The sequence below is a fragment of the Manacus candei genome, unplaced genomic scaffold (genome assembly GCF_025592945.1).
Source record: "Manacus candei isolate 608988 ecotype Guabito, Panama unplaced genomic scaffold, ASM2559294v1 h1tg000056l, whole genome shotgun sequence".
NCBI classification, from domain to species: domain Eukaryota; kingdom Metazoa; phylum Chordata; class Aves; order Passeriformes; family Pipridae; genus Manacus; species Manacus candei.
In genome coordinates, this window is record NW_026138104.1 from 5,755,868 (window position 1) to 5,776,415 (window position 20,548).

Here is a 20,548-nt window from a genome sequence, read left to right on the forward strand (position 1 = left end):
GGAGTATTAATTATGATTCCTTTCATACAGAATTTGGATGAGATCCCAGACCTGCAACGAAGAAATTCAATTTCTTAAAGTTATAGACAGAATGTTGGACACCCATGTAAGTCTTGCGGGTGAAAGACACAGTTGACCACATGGACCTTTACTGGAATGAGCCCAGGAGCTGCTTTTAAGAGACACAATTGTCAACTCTGCCCAAATTCTTCAATGTTCAGAAAAAGGTTATTTTTTAGTTGTGCCCTGTGTACAGTAATGAAACCTAAATTATGATTAACCATTATTTTCTTGCTGTTAGTGGGATTCAGACACTCTCTCATCTGCTTATTTCAAAACACACACCCCTGGGTGAAAATCACCATGCTGGCAAACATATTAGTGCAACTCTCTTGAAACTAAATATTCATAAACTGATCCAAAAATCATGTTCATGTTCTATGATCACAGTGTGTTCTTACTAAATAAAAATATTCGAATATGCCATTTAGCATAAAATAAATCTAGTTGTCCTAACAGACAATACTTTTTTTTTTATCATTATGATTTTTCTTCTATTTGCAGTATAGAAATTGGAGCTGTATAGATAAAGAGGGAGTAGCTTATGAAGATAAATCCTCTAAACTGGGTACTTCTTAATAGAACTAAACAGGACTAAAATTGTGGGCTGTGTGTTTTCTCCAACACGTTTGAATTCTCTGTGTACATGACAAATTTGAAGTGGACAATTAGATAAGTTAACAGTTTGACACTAAGAAACATTAAATGTTCCTCCCCAGGATTCTAACAGGCAGTATAATATACAGGTCTCAGCAGCAAGGTCACAAGTGAAAGAGGTCCTGGAGGTCATCTGCTTCAGTGAGATAAAGTACTATTCCTCCTGGTGCTGAAGATGTAATCCCACAAAAGGTCATACTAAAAATTTAATCCTTTTTCTTGATTTTTTGAACTACTAAAAACTAAAATTAAGTGTTTTACAATATTGAAAAAAACATGAACATGCCTTAAATTAATTTTCTTTGCCTGTTAGTAAAGGTTTAAGGCTTGTCCACACTAAGTTACCACATCAAATAATCTCAAACCAGAAGGAAAAATTCACTTATGAGGGAATGACCACACCTCCCTGCTCTAGCATAAAAAGATCCAACCACATGAAGTTGATACTTAATGTAGGAGCTGTCAAAAATTCATTGGGTGCTTATTTGTTACCCCGAGGATGCTCATGGACTTTGAAGTCAGCTTCAGTGACCACATCAACCTCAGCACCCAGCCTATAAACTCCTGTGCCCTCTTCAGATGTAGAAACCAGAGAAGTACCTATTTTAAGGTATCTTCTTATGTTCTGTCCCTTAAGGGACAGACGACACCACTTGGAGAAGTGCTAACACTAATCCAATTTCTTTCTAGGAGTGCAGTGGTTTTCCATTTTTTTAATCTCAACCTGTAAGTCCCCAGGTACCAAGGTTGCTGTTCCAAGGCCAAAATGCTGGAAAGATAAGATTTTCACCATAACATTTATAGACAATGAATGGTTTTATAGTTCCTAGGAGAGCTATTTCCCCTAGCAAAAACTGATGTATTTCATGAAGAAAGAAAATTGACAAACTGCCAGCAATATATATATATATGTATTATATCCTTTGGTGGATCTCCTTCAGGAGCACATATGCCCAAATTACTGCAATACTGAGAAACAATTCATCACAGGATATGGAAACACATTCGTGACTTTGGATGGAACAACAGTCACCTTCCTGTCTTGACTGTGTAGCATTAGAATTAATTGCAAAAAATTGCCTAATTTCATACATGTTCCTAATAATTTGAGAATTTATTCCTGTAGATTTTCAAAAGCTTTCACATAAATTAAATGTTTGAGCTGTTCATTCTCAATTAATGCATATTTTCCTTTCCTCCATTGTGCTTATATGACTAGGATTTTATTACCTTAATTTATTTTCTCTTCTTATTCTAAGAAGAAAAACATCCATTTAGAAAAGGAAGTACTATGCAGCAAAAGCATTGTAACAAGATCAACCAAGATTTGAATTGTTTTCTCTAAATGAAATTCTTCAGATTTTATCTTCCTTGGAGTTCTTTCCTATCAGTATGTTTACACATCTGATAATTTTGATACTCTCAAACAAAACCAGTGATAGCTGGAAGTTCAACACTAACATTTACCGAAAATACAACTTTCATTTTCTTTATTTATTTAGCACTACATTAATGCAGTGGATTTGAAAATGTACTAACTTTACACTGATCAAACAATGTAATTCCAAGTAGCTTTCTAATATTTTCAGATTTTACAAAAACAAACTCTGAGAGAGAAGTAACTATATTGTCCATATCTGTAATATCATCTATGGAATATTGGTAAATAGTGGAGAGTTTAAAAAATATTGTAATAATTTAGCAAACAGATTTAACACACTGATATCCTACTTTTCATTATCTGTCATTCTGAATACAGGATATGCTAAATAAAATTAAAAAAGGAGATAAGTAGCTGGCAAACCCAGGTTATAACTAAATGGTAGGAAAAGACTGGCAGTGTGTTTTCAGACAATTGCAGTTCCCTGGATGGTGGTATAAGGCATAAAGGCTCCAAGCCAAGTAGCTTCAACCACCTGTGAAAAGTAGTAATCTCTCTGGAAGCTCAGTCTTGAATTTATTTCTATTACAGTAGAAATAAATTACAATAGAAATAAATTACTTCTGTTTTATGTTTTTCTCAGCTGAGGTACTGTTTGAGGTACTGTAGAACAGAATCAGCTAAGAATCCAAAACAAGGGTGGAGGAATGGAGGTCACCCTTCCTCTGTCTCTCTTAAGCTCTCTGTACTCTTACCAATGCCTTCCTATGAAAAAAATATTACTCCCTCAGCATTTATCAATACTAAGGTTTGGTTATTTGGATTTCATTTGAGTTATTTAAAACAATTTACAAAGTCCTAGTGACCAGTATACCTATTTTGCCTTCAAGCTAGTGAATTGATTCTTCGCTGCTTCATTAACTCTGTGGTTTTCTCCTGTCTTTCTCCTGCCCCCAAGCATTTCACACAACTATGGTGCACCAAATTTCTACATTCTGATTGGGCTCAGAGGCTGCCCAAGAAATCCAGTGGAATCCAAGAACACATCAACACAGCAATTAAGTTGTTGTTTTATGGTCTTCAGCACAGGCTGTGTTTCAGCACACAGTCAAAAAAACAAGCTGCACAGAAGGGAACATATAAAGAACAATAATAGTAGCAGCAGATGTTTTTGTTGTAGATCACTGTAAATAAAATGAACCTGATACTGAATTGCCAGATTACTTTTTTTTTATCCAGTATTTACCAAACTTAATGCTATAAAAATAACCTAAACCATTGGTTCCATTGAATGAGTTGTTTACATACAACTATATTTATCATTGCTACACTGTATTTCTCAAATAAAAGTATTAATACCTACTGCAAAATCCTACTTTCCCATAACTGCTTATCCAGAAGATGTGGTTCTTCATGGTCTGCTTTAAAAGTATAGGTGACTGGGGTGCTGTAACTGAGGATGAGAGCTACTAAGTGAGGTTCGTTGAGGTTCGTTTGTCACAAGGAAAAGACATCACAATAGGCATTAGCTGTCGACTGGTTGCCAGCCTTGGCAAAGGCTGTGAACTGGTAGCTTCATTTACAGGCCCTCAATGATGGAGCAGAACAGAATTGCTCATGACCAGGTCTGTGACTGCTGATGTATTAACAGGGTACAGCAAAAGCAAACTTATTGTGTTGTTGGGCAACTAAACAACATAGACATTGCTGGAGACTAGAGGCGATATTCCCGTCCTAGACAAGCCCTGGAGAAATCAGCTTTCTAGGAACTACAGGGGTGCTTAAGACAGCAACTCTGTATCAGCAGAGAATACACCCCAGAAAGGTAAACTGTAAGCTGTTGTTTGCCATCAGCAAAATAACACTTTCTTCAAGAGAGGGATAGGGTAACAGAACACAAGAAACACTTCAAATTATGCAGTTAATATAAACTAGTGTTACAACCCAAAAGGTATTTCAGTAAAATGTGTTATAAATATAAATAATATAAATAAAATATAACTATAAATATAAATACAAATAAAAGATCCCACAAAAGAAAGAAAAAATCAGATAATTTGCAAGAATAAAAAAATAAATTATGATAGTAATATGTTGAAAGGCAGCCATTAGCTTCCTGGAAAAGCTAAAAATTCTTTCTCAACAGTATGCCGTCCTGGGTCACCAAGATAGCATGAGATTTCTCTCTGAGCTGTGTTAACTCACTGCAAATGAGAGTTTAGCCTCAGCTAATATGCACACACTTCAAACAGACAGGTCAGTTTTCAAGCCAGATACACCAGGTGGTTTTACAAAGGAGTTTTCCAAAATTTGTACTAGCAAGCTGCCGGGCAGACTCCCAGCAGGACACTTCTCAGACCCTTAAACCATGAAGAAGAAAACTCCTAACTTTGTTCTGTTAAAGATAGAAGTGGAGAAGGTTTCTTGTTATTTTTCTCTAGTTCTCTAAGTGAGCTTCAATAAGTGAGTTCAATAAACTCTGAGAGAGACAAGATGGGAAATATATTGCAGATCAGGTTTTCAGATGAAGTCAGTATTATCCTTTTTAACTTAGTGATTCTGCTGGTTTATATGGGGATCACATCTTGAGCAAAGGTAACAAAAATCCTTGAGATTCTTCATTAGACTAACCTGTAAGACTCTTCCTTCACCACATATTCCCATCTGCTTTTCCTTATTTCAATTGAAAGCTAAATTTTAAATCTGAAATCTTAGTCATGGGTCAAAATCAGTTACTCAGGCATTGGTCTGTCCTAAGGCATTACTCTGCCTGCAGCCACACTCAGGTTGGCCAAGAAATCATAGAATCATAGAAGAGTTTGGACCTTAATGGTCACCTAATTCCAACCCTGCTGTCATGGGCAAGGACACCTTCCACTAGACCAGGTTGACCTGCTCCCCTGGAGGTGTCAGTGCAATGTCTATGTGTCTTTGACATCTAACTCATCATTCCAGCATGCAAAGTTTCGGAAGAGAATTAAAAGAAAGCAAGAGATGAATTGGCAAAATTATGTGGTAAAAGTGTAGTTTTAAACTGCTCTTGTTTCTTGTTCTTGGCTATGTGCTTCAGCAAGGTCTGTTGTCTAAAATCAATTACTAAAGATCATTGGGACACTGTAATAACTTGTGATAAATGACACAGAGGCATAAACTGAGAGTGGTTATGGACACTGATGCACTTGGGTCCTGAGCATCTACAAATCCCACTGAAAGGCTCAGGGAGAGTTTTATTACTTCCAAAAACCCGCATCCAGAAAAAGTTGCATATAAAATGTATACAAGGGAAGAGGAAGGGATTTTTCAAACTTTGTCACTTCTGTTTACTGAGAATAGGTGTGACATGTTCTTGAACCAAGGCTGTAGAGAATATTAGGAAGAACACCATTGTTTGTTTAAAATAAGTGGTTTTAAACCAACCTGCAGCCCTGCTGGGACACTTCCATGTCCCAGATTAGTGTGCACATAGTTACATGCCCAGATTGAAGACTATTTCTATCAACAAGGACAAATGTATAATTCTATCATAGAGCTTATTATTATTTTGAGAAAATTACACAAACATGCTGTTGGAACTCTCATTTAGACAAAGAGGTTTATGTACAAATAACTCGAAATTTGTCAACTGGACAGGAAAATTGCATATTTTTAAACTCTAAAAGGCTGTGTTCTTTCAATTACATTGTTCCGTGCTCTGAAATAAACATAAAATCTACTACATACTATTCCGAGATGATATTTCAGATTTTTAATTTCTTTATTCATGATCAACTAGGCATTGAAGTATAAGGTTTCACTTTAAGAGAAACAAAATTTGACTCATTAAACAGCAAGCAAAGCTTTCCAATTTTCCTTTTTGAAATTTGTGATAATAACAGGTTAAATACCATTGTAATTTCTGATACCATTTTGTTTTTCTTACAATGAACAAGCTTCTAGTTTTAGACCTTTGCTGGTTTTTGAAACTTGTATGCATCTTTCAGTTCAGACATTACCTTTACAAGAATGTGGCTGCATAATTTAATTTAAAAAAGGATTGAGTAAGTACACTCTTTCCAGCAGTCCAGATGCCATTATACTTATTTTGAAAAGGTAATTCAGTCTGCTTGATGGAGTTGTGGGTTTACAGGGGAAATAAACGTAGATGACAATTTTCTTTGAGAAAAGAAGGATATTTGCAAAAGGCTTGCACTCTTATGAATAACTTATTAACCTTGCCATAATATATATATTTAGGTGGCTATGACATACATATGGATTCCTTCAGACAGCATACTGCCAAGTTCAGTTCTGAGAGCTTAGCACCTACTGAACAGCAGATATGGGCTACGAATCCTCTTCACATGTGCAGATTTCTGGGAAATGTAATCAGGAAGAAAGTTATATATTTTGATATTGTAGCCAACATATGAATTCTTAAATAATTCTTTAATTTTATCTGCATCATATCTTATTTGTTATTGCTGTCACGTTTCTGTTGACATAAAAGACACAACCAGTTATTTTACATGAAAGGTAGACACAGTTCTTTCTCTTACAATGAGTAGTGATATGATGAATGAGGATTAAGAAACTGTCATACTGCTTTGAAATTTTGCTAAGGATGTGCTTCAGGGACAATACTGGATGTGGTAAAGAAGAAAATAACATTACAGTGAAGCAATGTGAGTAACTTGCTCTTTGCTTCATGACCAAAGTTTTGCGAAACATTCCCAATTTTTTTGTGAAAACCAAATGTCAACATATATCTTCTGAAGCCAGTAATTACTAAGTGGTTCTTGCAAATATTGGCAGAGGCTATCTTTTTTCCTCTGTTCTGTGGGATTTTCTCCTGTGCTCTGTGGGATTGAAAAAACTGTTATTTGTAAGACATACAGCATTCTCTAAAATCCATGATGGCTGTAAATGATGATAAACTCATCATTTGCATTTGCTGCAAAATTGACCCTTACTCCATAAATAGCCTTATTCTTTCAAATGCTTGTTTGCAAAGTGAGGTACAACTGAGCAAGAGTGATGCTTTCAGAACCTGTGCTGTTCAGATTGCTCATCAGTACCTATTTGAAGAGTCACTCTCAATTTGAAAATTCAAGTGATACATTGCCTACGTATGAGGTGTTCAATTTTATTGCAGTCAATAGCCTTTGACACCCTAACTCAAACCAAGGACGAGTGAATAATTCTACCACACAGTCTTTGCTCCATTTAATCTCCTTTCAAGTCATCCAGTGGCTTGGAAAGCTGAACTAATATTATCTATTAATTATTGTTATCATTCTATTGAATTGTTAAAAGGCCAAGAAATTTAAAACATTCTCTTAGTTATGATTAAACTGGTAAGAAAGAATTTTTAAAATATTTATTTTTGTCATGTTCTGTGTTTGCACATAATTTCCCTCATAACAGTGGATTCCTGATTATTGGTCAGTTACCAAAGGAAATTTGGGGTTTGATTTACAATTAAAGACCATCCAGAGAAGGTGGAATTTATGTAACCAGCTTTAGTCATGTAGAAACTCAGCACATAATTTAATTTTAATTCACTCTATCCAGTTGCACAAGACAAGCACTTACAAAGGGTAATTCGCAGTAATCCAAAATAGCCAGCTTCTTAATTTTTGCATTTTTTCCATTTTGTTCAAAACCAGCATATGCTGCATTACTTGTTAGCATGCCAAAAGTGTTTTTCTTAATTGGGATTTGTGTCGCTCTGTATTCTAGTGGAAACTACAAGTACATTAAAAATCTACAAAATCAATGTTTTTATTAATTGAATGAAGTCTTACAGAATAAAAAAGAAATATGGCATACAAAAATGTCTATTAAATAGAGGCAGTATTAGTTATACTTCTGTGGAACAAAAGGACAAACTTCTGCTCTTCTCTACAAAACAGTTATTCAGAAATATTCAGATGCCAAATACGTTCTTATTTGGTTTTTCAAAATGAGTTAGCACCTAAATATTTCTGAATAACTGATTCATAATACCAGTCCCTCCAATCCCACCAGCTCCAGATGTGGCAGCCATGGCCTGTGTGGGCAAAGCAGCATGGCAGTCTTTTGTCTGCTTTGGGAAGCAGGCAAAAAGTGGATAGTTAGCACAAAGCACAGCCTCTAATCAGTAGACTAGTCTTAAAAGAGTTATATTTTTTCATTTTCAATTTGCATGACAACTATACAGCTTTTAGTCATTTTATCAGCCTTTCAATCATTAGTTTGTACATGTTGGCATAAAAACAAAAAAAACTATTGAGATGAGAGTGGATGCCCATAAAAGGAAAGGCAGGACAGATGTCTGGATTTTTTTTTAAATCATCATAGGTTTTAAATTCATTTTTATAAACAATAATGCAAATCTTAGAGTTTAAATCTCTAAAATCAGCACAGCTGGTCATCCCAGAACAAATCATAATGTAAAAACCTAAATTTAAAGAACTATTAGTTCTCTTACTAGTATAATGAATTATAAATTTTGACAGAAGGCCTAAATACAATGATCTGTTCCTGGGTCTGAGGTCTGACAGCCGCAGGCAGCCAGCATTGGATTACCATTACTTTTAGAGTAGACACAATCATGGACAGCTTCAAGAGCGAAAAAACTGAGGAAGAGACAAGATATAGACAAAATGCCAGAGAAGTAGCCACATAATGTATTTCCTGGCTTGGTAAAGGTGTGTCGTGGAGGCACGATCGTGAAGAATATTACTTCAATAGCATAGTCAGGAAGTCAGTGTGGAATAACAGTTGTAGGGGAGGAAGATGAAGAAGGAAGTCAGCCTTGAAGGTTGTAACTGGAAGGGAATCTGAGACCACAGAGGGAACTGTCATACTGAAAAGAGACAAGAAATGAAGAAAGATATTAAAGCAGCTGATTAGCTAAAATCTTGATATGTTCAACTTTGTTCAAACTTACTTTAGTGAAGTTAAATGTGTCAAGAAAAATCAATTAGATTTTAATTTTTGTATTTCTTAACCTCATCATCTTTTGGTTTGGACTTCCTTCTCCTTCATACAACTACCAAAGCATACCAGTGATGGAAACTTTTTGTATAACTGTTCAATTCTTGTCTGTATCCATAGTCATTCAAAGAGGGCAACTGGAGGTTTAAGAACAGTCATTCTGCAAAATGTCTGTTGTAAAACTACATTCTCCCTTGAAGGTTGAATTTTACCTTATGTACCAGAAATTGAATGGCAGAGGGCACACAGAGCTCAGGGAAAATTGTCAAGCTCACTGCTGATATTTTTAGGACCTTTCTCCACACTATCTCACAATATGTGAACCTCTTAACACCTGCCTAACAGTTACACAAGATGCTGTCAATGAAAATTCAAGCTTTTTGATGAGAACATTAATAAAAATGCAGCACATTCCAAAGACCTCAGATATACTGTCTGAATTCTGGCACAGAAATATTATCTTGTTCTTTGAAACCCTGGTATAAACACAACTGCAATACATAAATTTCAGTATAACTGTTTGACCTTTCCTCTTTTTCCCTTCCTGGCCTTCCTGATGCAGGTTACATATCGCAAAAGTATATTGATTATTAATGCTAAACATAGCTTATTTAACATATAAATACAAATTATATTTTCCAACTCAAGAAGGCAAGAGAGTTTCAGTTAAATATTCTAGATAGCTAATTTAATTCTGATTTTCTCACCAATTCAATGAGAAACACATACAGTTTTATACTTACTGACCTGTCCTAAGGATAGAGGCAGATAATTATTTTTTTTTTGGCAACAGACAGGATTTAGGAAACTGTTCAAAATGTAATACAAAGAATTTGCTGCAGCCTGACTGCACCGAATTCTCTTCTGTTTTTCAGAATGTCCATAGTGATGACACTAGATGATGGCACCGCCCTCTCCCCAGAAAAATAAAAAAATGAACACTGCTCAGTTCATGTGAAAACACATTCTTTGGGTCTATTACCAGAAGAGATTCCAAGGTATTGCTTGCAAGTCCCTATCTAAAGTCACAGCCCTGAAATTACTAGGAAAAAAATCAGAAAATTCACCATTCTCAGTATTTCCCACTGACTTGCATTAGACAGATCATTCCATTGGTAATTTTCAGTCCCATTCAGGTGTCTCTAAATTTTCTCCTAAGTTGTAGGAGACAACTTCCCACCTAACTCACAGTTCTGGACTCCTCCCTAGGAACTAAGTTGAAGAGACACACTCTGATGTGGCCAGGTAGAACTCTTAGGTGAAGGCATGTAGAGGAGCATAACTTTTTGTTTGCTGCTTTTGTGATTTAGTATGAGTATGAAAGCCAAGGAGACAAAGGTTAGAGTATTTTAGCAGGTAGAACAGTAATAGGTGTTTAAATGGCAAGCAACCAAACCAAAGGGAGAGATTATGAGAAAGGCATACCAGTAACTATAAAATAGACAAAATTGCTTGTTTCCACCTGTTCTGACATTCCACATGAAATGGCCAAGACTTTAGCTTGCCATCTGGAGAGACTAAGGATATATAGCAGCATAAAAGTGCTTGTTAAAAGTCAAAGTTAATTACAGGTCAAATTCCCAAGCAGAGTAAATCAACAGAGTTTAAGAGGAAATGGCAATGTTTCCATGGAAAGAGAGAGAAAAAACAAATGAAATTGCTTTACCAGCCTAATAGATACATTAAGAGCATAGGACATAGCAAGAAAGTCTATTATAGGGCTTTTTAATCACTTCTGTGGGCACCTTCCTGGAGCTGCAGGGACAGAAAAGGATCAAGATATATTTGTTTCTGTTATGTTGAAGGAGAGTGTTTCTTTTTCCTTTTGAGTAGTATATGTGACCATATCACAGAACGAAGAAAAGAAACCTTTTATTAAAGAGTCTGTGAATTGTGCTGCAAGGGTTGGCACCTGGTATCATTAAAATTCAGAATATGAATAAAGCCTCAAACAGCATTAGAGGATTAAAATTCTAATTAAAGTAGTCATGGATCTCATTTGACAGGTTCTTCAGTCTGTATTGGTTGAGGGCATTGCTGACTAAAGAATAATACTGCTCTCCTGTTGTAAACCTCACAATGTTAACATTTGCAAAGTATGACAGAAATAAGACATATCTGTTCAGAAAATGAAGCTTTGCTGTAGCTTTTCTTTCAGTTGTAGCTGATTTTGTAAAACTACTGATCTTTTTCTTATTTGTCAAAGTAAGTGCAAGTTTCCAAAGAAAAACATTTGAAAAATAAGTTTTTAGAGGTGTCATCTCTAAAAATTTGTGTTAGAACATAACGTCTAGTCTCTGCTCCTCAAACTCCTCTGGAACTTAGAGAAATACAGGAACAGACACCTTATGTACAAAATGCAGATTTACACATTTATTCACAGATTAATTTAGAGACTACTACCTCTTATTGCTTGTCTAAAGACCTAATAGTTTGCATTTTTCCCTTCCTCCCTGTGTTACTTCTATTAATGGTAACGATGAAGAAGTCATATTTTTTAAAGATGCTAGGAGAATTTCTAATCGAAGAATCCTTCTGTTCAAACTTTTTTTTTTACATATTTCAGCATCAACTGTATTTGAAATTCAACAGAGAACTTGTTTATGGAAGAAGTACCAGGAGGCAGAGGTTTTGGCTCAGAGTTTCAGGGTTCTTGGTACATAGTCACTTGGCTAATGCTGTGGAAAAGTAAAGGCAGTAAAAAGACATTCCTGGACCCCTTTCAAAAACAGTTGCTATTAGTCATCTGGGACAAGCAACTGAGGAGATATAGGGTAGGTTTTTGGTTAGACAGTTTGGGATTGCTCAATAACTAACAAACAGTCAGCAAATTCTGGGCCAGTTATTACATTACTAAGAGGTTTTATGTTGAGTTATGCCATCCTCTTCACATCCTTTGGTGCCAAGCATCACACGCTCCCACGTAGTTGCCAAAATCCCAATTCCTTTCTGTGTCATCAGTGGTCTCATTCTGCGACACCGACATGGAAAGCCAGAGCATGCTGCTGTCCAATGCTGATTTCTCTGTAGAGACTTGGCTATGGGGGGCAGGAGCCTTGCTGAGAAAATGCAAAGGCCCAGCAGATGGTAACTTTATATAGGGCTCTTTGCCAGACTACTTTCTGCAGCAAGCAAAGGCGGTGCTAGCAGGTCATGTAGGCTTTTTGTGTACGAACACAGCAGGATGGCAACCCATCCTTTTCTTTGGCAGTTGTGAGACTGGCAGAGGAACAAACCTCTCCAACACTCATAGCCTGAAAGATTTTCATATACCTTTACTTAGAAAAAGAAATCCTTGAATGTAAGCAGCATCAATAGAAAATATCACCTCTTATGTGGATTTGCTGTGTTCACAAAAACATGGCAGAAGACAATTTCCACATAAACTTGAACAATTCACTACATTGTAACCAATTTGAAGAGGCATTACCATTTGCAATTAAAAATCAATATATGGTTTTCTTAACACAGAGGTTTCATGTCAAAATCAAATTTAAAGAATAGAATTTATTTTGAAGAAGGGCACACTTAAAGTCAATAATATTATTTTTATTGCAGCTTAAATCTGGGACAACCTTTCATTGCTACTAACTTTGCTTATAATGATGATGTTTCCACCAAAAAAAAAAAAAGATGTTTGTAAATGAAAAGAGGAAATTGGAGAGGTGACAGAATCAAAGGTTAAAACAATAAAACTACTGAAGAAAATGGATGTTTGGTTTCTTGATTGAAGGGAAACAAAGACTTTTCTGAGAAGTGGATATTAAAAACAAAGTATGAATAACATGGTGTGGTTAATCAGAATAAAGTGCAGATCACAGGTGAGAATGTTCAGAGAGAATTGCCTAACTGGAAAGCAATTGGGAATGAAGAATCATAGAATCAACCAGGTTGGAAAGAACCTCTGAGATCATCAAGTCCAACCCTTGATCCAACACCGGCGTGTTTACTAGACCATGACACTAAGTGCCACACCCAGTCTCATCCTGAAAACCTCCAGGGACGGAGAACCCACTGCTTCCCTGGGCAGCCCATTCCAATGCCTGATTAGAATCTAAAGTCATCAGTTAAGAGTTTTGCAAACATAAATCTGCTCAAAAGTTGTATGCAAACAGTCAGGAAAAACATTCATTTAACTGAATGGCATCAGGAAATATTTTGTTAATGAAAAATATTGTTACAAATAAAATGTTCCATGTAAAATTGCAAGTCTATATTCTGTTTTCCCATGATTTGGGTGTAACAGAACAGCATTAATTGTATTAATGGCAAAAAAAATATTAAGCCCATTGAAAGTAAGGGTAGGTTTCCTCAAGAACAAGAAGGATGCCAAAGCTGCAGGATGTAAAGAGCCATCAGAAGGCAGACAATGATGACATAGAGATGAAAGCTTGCCAAATAGCCTGCAGTTTAGTCAGGCAAATTGCGCTGCAGTACAAAACAGTATCACACTGAGAGAAATTTCCAATATATTTGAATCTTTTAAGGGCATCTGTTATTAGAATTTAAAATAGGCTGCACGAAGAAAAGAATGGATTGATACAACAGGAAGACGAGTTTAGGAAAGGCCTTTTTTGCTATTGAAATGTATAGGAAATGTTATTGGAACATTAAAAGAACAACTTTCCTATGTTTTATAGAGATTAAAAATATACAGGTTTTCCTTTATATTAATTCCATAGTGAAAACTTTCAGAGATTTGAGAGTTAGTATTTAGATCTAACAGTGCCTTGTGATACTGAAAGGAATTTCACAGATGCCACAGGAAAGAGGCATGGGCATTACAAGAGTTCAGGCTGCTTTATACAGAAGCTTAAGAGAGGAGAATTATGATAATCAAACAAAGAAAACAAAGAGTATTTTCATAGGGAAATTCAGTGATTCTTAGGCTTATTTAAGGAGCTGCAACATACCACCCAATTAGATCATACGCCTGGGATTAGTGACTTGATGAAAAGTAGATTTAAGGGAATCTGACAGGAGCAGCAGGAGGAAGTTAGCATTGTATGAACTCTGACCTGAAGTGACTTTTTGTTGGCATGAAGTGTACAGAAGAAAAGATGAGATCAGTGAAGGATGTCAGGGAATACAATGAGTAATGACAGGAAACTATGAGAGATGGACTTACTGGATCAAAACCAAAACCATCTGAGGAATATACTACTTCTGTCAATAGGTCATTAGACAACAGGAAGAGACACCCAAGCTGAAAGAGATGAAAAAAATCGACATGGTGTATATTTTATTAAATCTCACTGAATACAATGGAAAATTAGAAGTGACATGACAAAGAAGGAAGGACAGAACACCCTGAAGTTTTAACTATGACTGCTTGAAGTAGGTGATTTACATAAGATATGCTAATGCAAAGACAGAAGACAGATGATAGGGAAAATGTGAATTCAGACAATAAAATTTGTGGCCTGGCCTCATTAACTGTAAATCACGTTTCAGTTGATGCAACTAACTGTCTGGAGATGACTATAAATTACTGCATTAGAAAGTTGGCAGTAATGTGCAGCAAGTAAGAAAAGAGTGTTATCTTCATGAGGCACAAAGATAGAGAAAATAAGAAATGAAAAAGCATTACCAAATTTTTCAAATTTTACTATTAATGGATTTGGAATATATGCGAGAAGACCAAATGTGGTAATAGGAAAGAAAGGCAGAGATGCTTATCACATTGAAAATACCAAAAAATATTGAACAACAACAATCAGCACTGATAAGAATTGGAGAAAATATATGGCACGGAAAGCAGAAATGGAACACCAGTCATTTTTAGTGCACAGGGATTTTATCGTAAGGAAAACACATCAGCGCTGTATAAATTGGAAGTCAGCTCTGCTGTAGAAACTCTTTTTGCTGTTGAGACCCAAAAAAGTGCCAAATTTGTCATCAACTCATGGTGTGTGTTAAAGCACACCCAACTGGCAAACAATATCTAGTATTAAGGATACAACCCATGTTATGTCTCTTTCATAAATGTTGTCCTGAAGACAGGGTTTTTTTGTTGTTTAGAAGAGGGCACATACATACACACAGACACACGCATGCAGGTATACTAGTTTTTGGTTTTTAATAGAAGAAAGTAAGGGTTCTGTATTATTTTATAAAGGAAACTTTACAATTCAAAATACATTTGGCAAAACTAATAGAAATTATACGAAATAGTGCAATTTTGCAAGCATTAACTCTCACTGACTGTGACATTCCTTCTCTCTGGGGAGGGGGAAAGGAGTGATAAGTGCAAGTACTTAAATCCCTGCCTGTGATTGTCTTATGAGCATAAAAAGGCTTAGAGATTCTTTCGACATAAGCTTGGCTACTTTTAATGTATGTGATGCTCTATGAAACAGCAATTTATGACTGAGGGCAGAGCCAGTTTTTCAGGGGCACTGAGCTCAGATTTTAAGAGTACTAGAAACTTTGATCTGGGGAGACCGAAGGAGCTGCAGGCCTTTTGGGGAATCTGGGACTAGACTGATCTATAATGAGTCCTCCAGAAGTCAGCTCTGATAAGGACACTAGTAACATATTAAATACCTTGATCTAAGGTATATTCAACCTAGAAAATTTATTTATTCAAATATATCAAGCCCTCATCTTTCTGTACTTGCATACACCAAAGATCAGGTTCTATGTTTCACCTTTTAGAGCTGGGACCCTTCTAGCTGGATGAGTCAGAATAACAATGCATTAGTCCAAGAGGTCATAGATTTCTTCAAGGAAATTTAGCCTGTTACTCATTTTCCTTTATCATACTGTAATATGAAATCACACATGACATCAGACCTCATGCAGGGTACTCAAGATTCTAACTCACTCTTTCTTTCAGCTATTACAGCCAGATGTATCCTAAGACCAAAATTCATTGCTCTTTTACAGTTTTGTTTATGGTTATTCACAGACTTTTTTTTTTAATGTGGAAGGAAGCTGAGAAGTTGGAAAAGAAACAAACCTCAGAAACAGTAAAATATGCCAAGTGAAGTAAAATAAGAGAAAGGCAGAGAGTACAACTTGAGAAGGAGGGAGGGAGGAAGGAAGGAAGGAAATAAGGAAAGGAGGAAAGAAGGAAATAAGGAAAGGAGGAAAGAAGTAAAGAAGGAAAGAAGAAAAGAAGAAAAGAAGGAAAGAAGGAAGGAGCAACAAGATGTACAAATTACACGGTCAGTGCTGTCCAGGGGATCTGTCAAGAAGCCCTGTACTTCACTAATACAGCCAGAGTAAAAAAATAAACCAAACCCACTACTCTGAACAACCAACAGGAGTAAAACATGTTTCTGCAGTCAGGAAGACAGGTTAGGGAGGTAGATTATTTTCAAAGACAAACAGGAGAGTACCAGTGTGGATGATCCAAGCACTCTGGCATCACCTCTGGGTGCCCATCCCAAGCCTGGTAACATCACCAACTGTCCAATACTTTCCAGGAGGGAGCTTCTCAGATGCCACATCATATGTCTGGCTGCTTGCCATCAAGCTGCAAATGTTTAAGTGGTGATAAAAGTTTGTCATCCTGTGCTGGTACGTAAAGCAAGGCAAGCGCATGCCAGTCCTGGTGAAGGTGCTTATGTTCCAGAAGGAATTTAAATGATTTTCACTCCATTGCTTCCTCTGAGGCACAGTTCTCAGAAGAAGAACAAAGAGAAGGAGGGGTGCCTTAACACAGTAGGACTCTGTTTATTTCTTTTGCTTGGCTTTTCTAGTGTCTTCTGAATTATAGATGCACCAAAGGGTAAAGTGTTTTTAAAAAGTCAAAGGCTTTGATCATTGTTGCAATTTAAAATAAATAAACCTTAGCAAATCTAGTTCTGCTCTTTGTCAATGCTATTATGCTTTTGCTTACATTTTTCCCATTTTCCTACTATCGTCCCAAGAGACAGGGATTTACTACTTTTCAGAAAGTTCTAGAGTTCATCAAAATTGCCAGACAGGAAGATTTTTCTCTCAAAATTGAGTGGTTTTTTTCTTGTGACTTTGACTGCATTTCTTCTTATTGTAATTAAAGTAGATTTCTATCAGCCATGCAAAAAAAAATAAAAAAAGCCCTAGGAAAATGCTGCACTGACAGTGATTACTTCAATAGGCCTAATATATTATCTCTTACATGACATTTTCCCAAACCACAAGATTTAGACCTTTTTTTCACTTTTGTTATATTAAATGTCTTGTCACTTCTCTGTGTTCATACCCACTAAATATTGGAAGACCTCTGTCATAGTCCCAGCAGCCATTGATCACTTGACCAAGCTTCCACATGTACGTGTGGCTCTTCAGCTTCTCTAGGAAGTCAGTCTCTTTGGCTCTCTGGCTCCCTCATCATGGTAATTTCTTTTCTCAGATCTCCCATACATACATACATCTCTCTTCTATACATAGAAGCATGGTGTTCAGAAAGATACAAGTGTTGCAGAACAAGGAATGTTGCCATCCTGTTGTCTCATACAGTGCCTTTTCTTATGAGAAATAGATCCTCAAATCCTGTTATTTATCCAGTGCAGGCAGCAGGGAATGACCTTTAAGCAAGCAAACTTCTAAAGAGAATACATTTCAGCATGTTTGTTAATTTCATAGCAAAGACTTTAAAATACACAGTACTGAACAAAGTGGTTATAAATTCAGCTTTGGAAGAAATGACAAAACCATCATTATTTAAACTGGCAAATAGTGCCACAATTGCAGACACAGCTTGGGATCATTTCACTTGGTCACATAGCCTCTTTCTTTACCTATTGTTTATAGATTTTATTCAAATTTCCATGTTCAAGGGGCTGTGTTGAGCACAAACACAGGATTCTGGGGGAAAAAAAAAAAAAAAAAAAAAAAGGAAGTTCTGTTCTAGGACATCTTGGTCAAAATATACTCCTAACCAATAATTTAATAGCTCTTTGCTCTCCAGAGTAACATGTAAAGAAACTAAAATCTGACATTTGCTTAGTAATGCAGTGGGTCTGTTTTAATCGCAGTGGAAGGTGAGTGTCTACACGCCACACTTGGTTTGCAAAATTTTAACCATGCTTTTGCTGAATAAATGAATGCTTAAACATTTGAGTGCTAAGCCTATGGGGAGCCACAGCTCCTCCATATTCTCTGTGGCACAGAGGTGGTATAATGTGACTGACTCATTTTACATCCACAGCTACTCACTAATGGCTGCCTCAGAGTGCCCCAGTTGGGCTTTCCTATTGATTCTGTGTAGAGATGGAAATAAAACATTATGCAGATCAAAGTTAAGTAAGTGTCTCAGGTAGTAAAGAGAAGGCAACACCCAATCTGAGCAGGAGCTTCTTTTGTGCTTAAAGCTCCTCTATCTGAGCATTTTCCATCACACAGATATCACCAGCAGTTGCTGACTGCAGTTGCTGACCACAGTTGCTGACATGCTGCAGATGTCTTGGAATTTTTGAGACTGGAAACCCTTTAGGTTCCTCAGTCTTTAGTGGAAAAAGAGGGCAAAAAGTGTGGAGAACAGATTTACCTTCTCTTCTAGATTTGGCAGGATGCTTAGGGATTTCATCACCATGAATTTAAATGGTGTCAACAAGAAAATATTTGGCAAGACTTCTCTGGTATGCTATCACACCCCAGAAAGCATGAAAACAGAGAAAGACCAAGAACAGTAGAAAACATGAGCTTCACTGAGTCTGTTTCTTTCCTTTAACTTCAGTTTATAAAGATAATTATTTTTTTTCTCTCCAAGTTTAGAAAATCCATAGATTTGGAAATTTCTGATAGGGTTGTTTCCTGCTTCATCATCATCTCTGATGGCACCACGTTTATGCAAAGGTAAAAACCAGTATTTTCTACTTACTGCCATAATAGAGATTTCCATTTAGAATATGAACCTCAATCAAGTATAGCCTCTAAAAGTAAGAATTATAGTTTAATCTGGTAATCTCTATCATCCCTGGGGATACATGCACACCTTCAGAGAAGTGATTCATTTCATCTGCTGATAGGTGTCCAGGGCAGGCAAGACTGAGACTTTCTCTTAATTACTGGGAGATCCTAGATGCTTAAAGTTTTGGAAGACTATCACTCAGTGAGATGAATCCCATGTTTATTCATGGATGTCAAATATTTAAGAGTTTTACTATCCTCTTTACAAGATTGGGGACAGTGATGGACATGCCCCTGTGCGTGTGTTGTGTATATATATGTATATATATATGTATATACACATGCACACTCATGATCAGGAAGCTCTAGAAATCTCATTTTACACTGAAAGAAATGAGCCAGAGAGAGTTCTGACTGTTTGCAATCGTGCTGCAAATGTTTAAGTGGATGATAAAATGGCATTTCTTAGAGGATTTAAGAACTGATCGGTTCTAATAATTCAGCTTGATATTTTAGGTGTGGAACTGTTCATATGAGGGCTTTGAAACCAGTGGGCATATCCAGGGACTATAAAAGATTTAGCTAATTTCCATTACCTTATCTACCCAGAGATCAGCATTATGGTGATTAAAAATCCCAAGAATTTATTAAGGAGAATTACAAGGGTGCTGCCAAAGTTGTCTTTGTTGCTAGCAGCTGTTCAGTATGAAATCTAGTCTAAACATCACTAGCCAAACTATATTTATGCATCACAGATCCCTAGCCTAAGAGAAAGGATGCTTAGAGAGCACACAAGAAAAAATGTTTAGACATTCCTCAATTGTAATAGACAAGAATTCATAGGAGAGACTTGAACTGATCCTATAAGACCAAAAAATTACTGTGATGTGGATCTGCTGTTTTCTTAGGCAGTGCTTCTTAGGTTGCATAAAGTAGAAGTTTTTAAACACAGTAATTGCTATGACTTTTGCATACCTTCATGCACAGAATTAATTCAGAGAAGGGAACAGTGCAGGAGGAGGGAAAATAAAAGTGTGTTAACAGAATTTTCTTCTGAATTGTTGGCACATTGTAGAAGTCCAACTTTGTAAAATCATTTTAACTAATTATGCATTTCACAATATACACTTTCAAAAGAGCTGAAAAAGATCAGTGGGAAGAAGAAAGAATGTAAAACAAATGGTAGGCAACAAATTAAATCCTAAAACAGGAATAAACAATTTCTCACCAAGTTAGTTTCAATATTCAAAAGTTTAGATAGAAGCAATGAGGATATCAACGACACAGAGATAAAATAATGGTTCATGTAATTTTGATTCAGACTACACTTGCCCTTTATCTGCAAAAGAACAGATGCTCTAGCTAGTTCCAAATTATGAAATTTTAACTTCAAAACACATTCCTCTCTCCAGTAAGCAGATTTAAAATTTAAATTATTATCCCTATGTTGTATGCAAGTCAACTACTTTATTTTCACAGAGAGCAGTCTTTTTATCAAGGCAAAGGTCTCAGAAAATACATTTTACTTACAATGAGTTGTTAGTGACCTCTTAAAAGGTCCTTTACCAGCATGCAGATAGGGGTAATTCTTATCAAAAAGTATAGAAACTCACAACATTAAAAGAACACGCACGGTTCTCTCTCTGACTAATT